Here is an 8,014-nt window from a genome sequence, read left to right on the forward strand (position 1 = left end):
CTAAACAAATCCACAATAAAACAAAGGGTTTTTGGTAACGCTGTAAAGTAAACTTTTAATAAACCATTTTCATACAAAATAAACCCATTTTCACCTTTTTCTCCACAAAATAACCCCAATTTTCCACCAAATTAACCCTATTTCCCCCCAAAATTATCCATTTTCTCTCAAAATACCCCATTTTCACCCAATTTACCCCAAAATACCCCATTTTCCCTCAAGTTGGCCTGATTTCCCCACAAAATAACCCATTTTCCCCCAAAGTAACCCAATTTCCCTCAAAATACCCCATTTTCCCCCAAAATAACCCAAAATTGCCATAAAATCGAGAAGAAAAAAGCAAAAAGAAGCATTTTTTGGGGTTAAAACGTCTTTATTGTCACCCACCGACGCCATTTTGTCCCCCTTCCACGGCCGCCATTTTGTCCCCCTTCCATGGCCGCCATTTTGTCCCCCTTCCACGGCCGCCATTTTGTCCCCTTTTGATGCCGCCATTTTGTCTCCCATTTACGTCACCATTTTGGCCCCTTTCGGTGCCATTTTATCCCCATTTCGGTGCCGTTTTGTCCCTATTTTTGTACCACTTTGTCCCCCATTTTTGGTGCCACCATTTTGGCCCATTTTGGTGCTATTTTATCCCCCTTTTGGTGCCGTTTTGTTTCACTTCCGGTGCCGCCATTTTGTCCCCTCACCCCCCACCTGCCGCCATTTTGTCTCCATCTTCTTGTCCCCACCTGGAGAAACCACACAAACACCTCAGTCATTTCTGACCCAAAAACCCCATTTCTGACCCCAAAATCCCCATTTCTGACCCCAAAAACCCAATTTCCGACCCCAAAAACCCAATTTCCGACCCCAAAATCCCCTTTTGTGTCCCCAAAAACCCCATTTCTGACCCCAAAATCCCCTTTTCTGACCCCAAAAACCCAATTTCTGACCCCAAAAACCCGATTTCCGACCCCAAAATCCCCTTTTCTGTCCCCAAAAACCCCATTTCTGACCCCAAAAACCCAATTTCCGACCCCAAAATCCCCTTTTGTGTCCCCAAAAACCCCATTTCTGACCCCAAAATCCCCTTTTCTGACCCCAAAAACCCAATTTCTGACCCCCAAATCCCCCCATTTCTGACCCTAAATCCACCATTTCTGACCCCAAATCCCCTTTTCCCCCCCATTTCTCACCCCAAAACCCCCATTTCTAACCCCAAATCCCCACATTTCTGACTCCAAAACCCCCATTTCTGACCCCAAAACCCCATTTCTGTCCCCAAAATCCCCTTTTCTGACCCCAAAAACCCAATTTCCGACCCCAAAATCCCCATTTCTAACCCCAAATCCCCACATTTCTGACCCAAAACCCCCATTTCTGACCCCAAAATCCCCATTTCTGACCCCCAAAACCCAGTTTCTGACCCCAAAAGCCCCATTTCTGACCCCAAAATCCCCCCATTTCTGACCCAAAACCCCCATTTCCTACCCTTAAAACCCCATTTCTGACCCTAAATCCCCTATTTCTCACCCCAAAAACTCCATTTCTAACCCCAAATCCCCCATTTCTGACCCAAAACCCCCATTTCTGACCCCAAAACCCCCATTTCTGACCCAAATCCCCCATTTCTGACCCCAAAAACCCCATTTCTGACCCCAAAAACCCAATTTTCGACCCCAAAATCCCCTTTTCTGTCCCCAAAAACCCAATTTCCGACCCCAAAATCCCCTTTTCTGTCCCCAAAAACCCCATTTCTGACCCCAAAATCCCCTTTTCTGACCCCAAAAACCCAATTTCTGACCCCCAAATCCCCCCATTTCTGACCCTAAATCCACCATTTCTGACCCCAAATCCCCTTTTCCCCCCAATTTCTGACCCAAAAACCCCATTTCTGTCCCCAAAAACCCCATTTCTGACCCCAAAATCCCCATTTCCGACCCCAAAAACCCCATTTCCGACCCCAAAAACCCCATTTCTGACCCCAAAAACCCAATTTCCGACCCCAAAATCCCCATTTCTGACCCCAAAATCCCCATTTCTGTCCCCAAAAACCCCATTTCTGTCCCCAAAAACCCCATTTCTGTCCCCAAAATCCCCATTTCCGACCCTAAAAACTCCATTTCTCACCCCAAATCCCCCCATTTCTAACCTCAAATCCTCATTTCTGACCCCAAAACCCCCATTTCTAACCCCAAAATCCCCATTTCTGACCCCAAAAACCCAATTTCCGACCCCAAAATCCCCATTTCTGTCCCCAAAAACCCCATTTCCGACCCCAAAATCCCCATTTCTGTCCCCAAAAACCCCATTTCTGACCCCAAAATCCCCCCATTTCTGACCCTAAATCCACCATTTCTGACCCCAAATCCCCTTTCCCCCCCAATTTCTGACCCCAAAAACCCCATTTCTCACCCCAAAACCTCCCATTTCTCACCCCAAAAACCCAGTTTCTGACCCCAAAATCCCCATTTCTGACCCCAAAAACCCCATTTCTGTCCCCAAAATCCCCATTTCTGACCCTAAATCCACCATTTCTGACCCCAAATCCCCTTTCCCCCCCAATTTCTGACCCCAAAAACCCCATTTCTGACCCCAATTCCCCCATTTCTGACCCCAAAACCTCCCATTTCTCACCCCAAAAACCCAGTTTCTGACCCCAAAACCCCATTTCTGACCCTAAACCCCCATTTCTGACCCTAAATCCCCCATTTCTGACCCCAAAAACCCCATTTCTAACCCCAAATCCCCCCATTTGTAACCCCAAATCCCCCATTTCTAACCCCAAATCCCCATATTTCTGACCCTAAATCCCCCATTTCTAACCTCAAACCCCCATTTCTAACCCCAAATCCCCCATTTCTGGCCCCAAAATCCCCCCATTTCTGACCCTAAATCCCCCATTTCTGACCCCAAATTCCCCCATTTCTCACCCCAAAAACCCCATTTCTCACCCCAAAAACTCCATTTCTAACCCCAAACCCCCACATTTCTGACCCCAAAACCCCCATTTTTCACCCCAAATCCCCCCATTTCTAACCTCAAATCCCCATTTCTTACCCCAAATCCCCCATTTCTGACCCTAAATCCCCCATTTCTGACCCAAAACCCCCATTTCTCACCCCAAATCCCCACATTTCTGACCCCAAAACCTCCCATTTCTCACCCCAAAACCCCCATTTCCGACCCCAAATCCCCCATTTCTGACCCTAAATCCCCAATTTCTGACCCCAAAACCCCATTTCTCACCCCAAAAACCCCATTTCTAACCCCAAATCCCCACATTTCTGACCCCAAAAGCCCCATTTCTGACCCCCAAAACCCCATTTCTGACCCCAAAAACCTAATTTCCGACCCCCAAATCCCCTTTTGTGTCCCCAAAAACCCCATTTCTGACCCCAAAAACCCAATTTCCGACCCCAAAATCCCCATTTCTGACCCCCAAAACCCCCCATTTCTGACCCTAAATCCCCTTTTCCCCCCAATTTCTGACCCCAAAAACCCATTTTCCGACCCCAAAACCCCAATTTCTGACCCCAAAAACCCCATTTCTGACCCTAAATCCCCCATTTCTGACCAAAATGTACCCATTTCTTACCCCAAAAACCCCTTTTCTGTCCCCAAAAACCCCATTTCTGTCCCCAAAACACCCTTTTCTGTCCCCAAAAACCCCATTTCTGACCCCAAAATCCCCTTTTCTGACCCCAAAACCCCATTTCTGACCCTAAATCCCCCATTTCTAACCTCAAATCCCCATTTCTGACCCCAAAAGCCCCATTTCCGACCCTAAAAACCCCATTTCTAACCCCAAATCCCCCCATTTCTAACCTCAAATCCCCATATTTCTGACCCAAAAACCCAATTTCTGACCCCAAAATCCCCCCATTTCTGACCCTAAATCCCCCATTTCTGACCCTAAATCCCCCATTTCTAACCTCAAATCCCCATTTCTAACCCCAAATCCCCTATTTCTCACCCCAAAACCCCCATTTCTAACCCCAAAAACCCCATTTCTGACCCTAAAACCCCCATTTCTGACCCAAGCCCCCCATTTCTGACCCTAAATCCCCTATTTCTCACCCCAAAAACCCCATTTCTAACCCCAAATCCCCACATTTCTGACCCCAAAACCCCCATTTCTGACCCTAAATCCCCATTTCTAACCCCAAATCCCCCATTTCTAACCCCAAATCCCCCATTTCTAACCTCAAATCCCCATTTCTCACCCCAAATCCCCATTTCTGACCCAAATCCCCCATTTCTCACCCCAAAAACCCCATTTCTAACCCCAAATCCCCCATTTCTGACCCCCAAAACCCCCCATTTCTAACCTCAAACCCCCATTTCTGACCCCAAATCCCCTATTTCTCACCCCAAAACCCCATTTCTAACCCCAAATCCCCCATTTCTGACCCTAAATCCACCATTTCTGACCCCAAATCCCCTTTCCCCCCCAATTTCTGACCCCAAAACCCCCATTTCTGACCCTAAATCCCCCATTTCTGACCCTAAACCCCCATTTCTAACCCCAAATCCCCTATTTCTCACCCCAAAAACCCAATTTCTAACCCCAAATCCCCATATTTCTGACCCCAAAACCCCCATTTCTGACCCCAAAAACCCAATTTCTGACCCCAAAAACCCAATTTCCGACCCCAAAATCCCCATTTCTGACCCCAAAAACCCAATTTCCGACCCCAAAATCCCCTTTTCTGACCCCAAAAACCCAATTTCCGACCCCAAAATCCCCTTTTCTGTCCCCAAAAACCCCATTTCTGACCCCAAAACCCCCCATTTCTGACCCTAAATCCCCCATTTCTGACCCTAAATCCCCCATTTCTGACCCCAAATCCCCCATTTCTGACCCCAAATCCCCCATTTCTGACCCCAAATCCCCCATTTCTGACCCTAAATCCCCCATTTCTGACCCCAAATCCCCCATTTCTGACCCCAAATCCCCCATTTCTGACCCCAAATCCCCATTTCTGACCCCAAATCCCCATTTCTGACCCAAATCCCCCATTTCTGACCCAAATCCCCCATTTCTGACCCAAATCCCCCATTTCTGACCCTAAATCCCCCATTTCTGACCCCAAATCCCCCATTTCTGACCCCAAATCCCCCATTTCTGACCCCAAATCCCCATTTCTGACCCCAAATCCCCATTTCTGACCCAAATCCCCCATTTCTGACCCTAAATCACCCATTTCTGACCCCAAATCCCCATTTCTGACCCAAATCCCCCATTTCTCACCCCAAAATGGCTCCGTGTTGGGGCAGCACCCAGGGGACACGGTGTCAGCCCTGTCCCCCCCCCGGGGCCGCCCCCGTCTCCTTCTCCCTCCTGTTCTTACGTGGGGGGGCACCAACGGCCGCCACGCCTTTGTGGGAGGGGTCCGCCCCATAGCCCCCCATTATAGACCCCCATAACCCCATTATAGACCCCATATCCCCCCATAACCCCATTATAGACCCCCATAACCCCATTATAGACCCCCATATCCCCCTATATCCCCATTATAGACCCCCATATCCCCCCATAACCCCATTATAGACCCCCATAACCCCATTGTGACCCCCATAGCCCCCCATAACCCCATTGTGACCCCCATAACCCCATTATAGACCCCCATATCCCCCCATATCCGCATTAAGACCCCCATATCCCCCCATATCCCCATTATAGACCCCCATAGCCCCCCATAACCCCATTATAGACCCCCATAACCCCATTGTGACCCCCATAGCCCCCCATAACCCCATTATAGACCCCCATAACCCCATTATAGACCCCCATATCCCCCTATATCCCCATTATAGACCCCCATATCCCCCCATAACCCCATTATAGACCCCCATAGCCCCCCATAACCCCATTATAGACCCCCATAGCCCCCCATAACCCCATTGTGACCCCCATAGCCCCCCATAACCCCATTATAGACCCCCATAGCCCCCCCATAACCTTATTGTGACCCCCATATCCCCCCATAGCCCCATTATAGACCCCTATATCCCCATATCCCCCCATAACCCCATTATAGACCCCCATAGCCCCCCATAACCCCATTATGACCCCCATATCCCCCCCCATATCCCCCCATAACCCCATTATAGACCCCATTATAGACCCCATATCCCCTCCATATCCCCCGATATACACCCATATCCCCCCATATCCCCATTAAGACCCCCATATCCCTCCCCATATCCCCATTATAGACCCCCATAGCCCCCCATAACCCCATTATAGACCCCATAGCCCCCCATAACCCCATTGTGACCCCCATAGCCCCCCATAACCCCATTATGGCCCCCATAGCCCCCCATAACCCCATTGTGACCCCCATATCCCCCCCATAACCCCGTTATGGCCCCCATAGCCCCCCCATAACCCCATTATAGACCCCTATATCCCCATATCCCCCCCATAACCCCATTATAGACCCCTATATCCCCCCAAATCCCCATTAAGACCCCCATATCCCCCCCATATCCCCATTATAGACCCCCATATCCCCCTATATCCCCATTATAGACCCCATATCCCCATTATGACCCCATATCCCCCCCATATCCCCATTAAGACCCCATATCCCCCCCATATCCCCCCCCCATATCCCCATATCACCCCTATATCCCCATTATAGACCCCCATATCCCCATTATAGACCCCCATATCCCCTATATCCCCCCCCAGACCCCATTATGACCCCCATATCCCCATTATAGACCCCATATCCCCCCATATCCCCATTAAAACCCCATATCCCCCCCATATCCCCATTAAGACCCCCATATCCCTCCCCATATCCCCATTAAGACCCCCATATCCCCCATATCCCCCCCATATCCCCATTATAGACCCCATATCCCCCCATATCCCCATTATAGACCCCATATCCCCCCCATAACCCCATTGTGACCCCCATATCCCCATTATAGACCCCCATATCCCCCTATATCCCCATTATAGACCCCATATCCCCATTATAGACCCCATATCCCCCCATATCCCCATTAAGACCCCATATCCCCCCTATATCCCCCCCCATATCCCCATATCACCCCCATATCCCCATTATAGACCCCATATCCCCCCCCATATCCCCATTATAGACCCCCATATCCCCCATATCCCCCCATATCTCCCCATATCCCCATATCCCCCCTATATCCCCATTAAGACCCCCATATCCCCATTATGACCCCCATATCCCCCCCCCATATCCCCATTATGACCCCCATATCCCCATTATAGACCCCCATATCCCCTATATCCCCCCCCAGACCCCATTATGACCCCCATATCCCCATTATAGACCCCATATCCCCCCATATCCCCATTAAGACCCCCATATCCCCATTATGACCCCCACATCCCCCCATATCCCCCCCAGACCCCATTAGACCCCCCCCCAATATCCCCATTTACCCCCCCCCATAAATACATACCATCCTCCTCCTCCTTCACCCCACCACTTATGGGGCAGCTCATAGTTACCCCATAGGGGCTGCTCCTTCCCCTATAGGGTTTGTGGGGGCTGCTGTTACCGACGGCTCCATTTTGGGGGGGGGTCTTTATGGGGTGGGGGGGTATTAAAGAGCCGCCGGCCGTAGGGTCGCCCCCTCCTCACTCTGGGGCCCGACCCCGGGGGGGTCCAACGCATGGGGGAGCGCTGCCCCTATAGGGGCCGGGCCCTATAGATTCCCTATAGGATCTATACCTATCCCACCTCACCCTTTATAGGGCTAGCCAAGCATTCTCCCCCCCATTACCCCTATATAACCCCCCCCAATTCATATTAACCCCCATACCCCATATATACCCCCATACCCCATATGTACCCCCATACCCCATATATACCCCCCCCAAATCATATTAACCCCTATACCCCATATATACCCCCCAATTGATCATATATACCCCCATATCCCATATATACCCCCCAATTGACCATATATACCCCTATACCCCATATATACCCCCCCATTGACCATATTAATCCCTATACCCCATATATACCCC

The 8,014-nt window shown here is 49.9% G+C and overlaps 1 long non-coding RNA gene across 1 annotated transcript; it reads right to left on the reverse strand.

Moving 5' to 3' along the window:
* Positions 1-352: 352 nt before the first annotated feature.
* Positions 353-7,734, reverse strand: LOC146750949 (uncharacterized). Its single transcript, XR_014942013.1, has 2 exons — positions 7,441-7,734; positions 353-734 (listed from the first exon to the last, which is right to left on the reverse strand). It is a non-coding gene; the product is annotated as an uncharacterized LOC146750949 (long non-coding RNA).
* Positions 7,735-8,014: the final 280 nt, after the last annotated feature.

Source organism: Coturnix japonica, unplaced genomic scaffold, assembly GCF_054131305.1.
Source record: "Coturnix japonica strain WE unplaced genomic scaffold, WE-NBRP24 Scf237, whole genome shotgun sequence".
Lineage (NCBI taxonomy): Eukaryota > Metazoa > Chordata > Aves > Galliformes > Phasianidae > Coturnix > Coturnix japonica.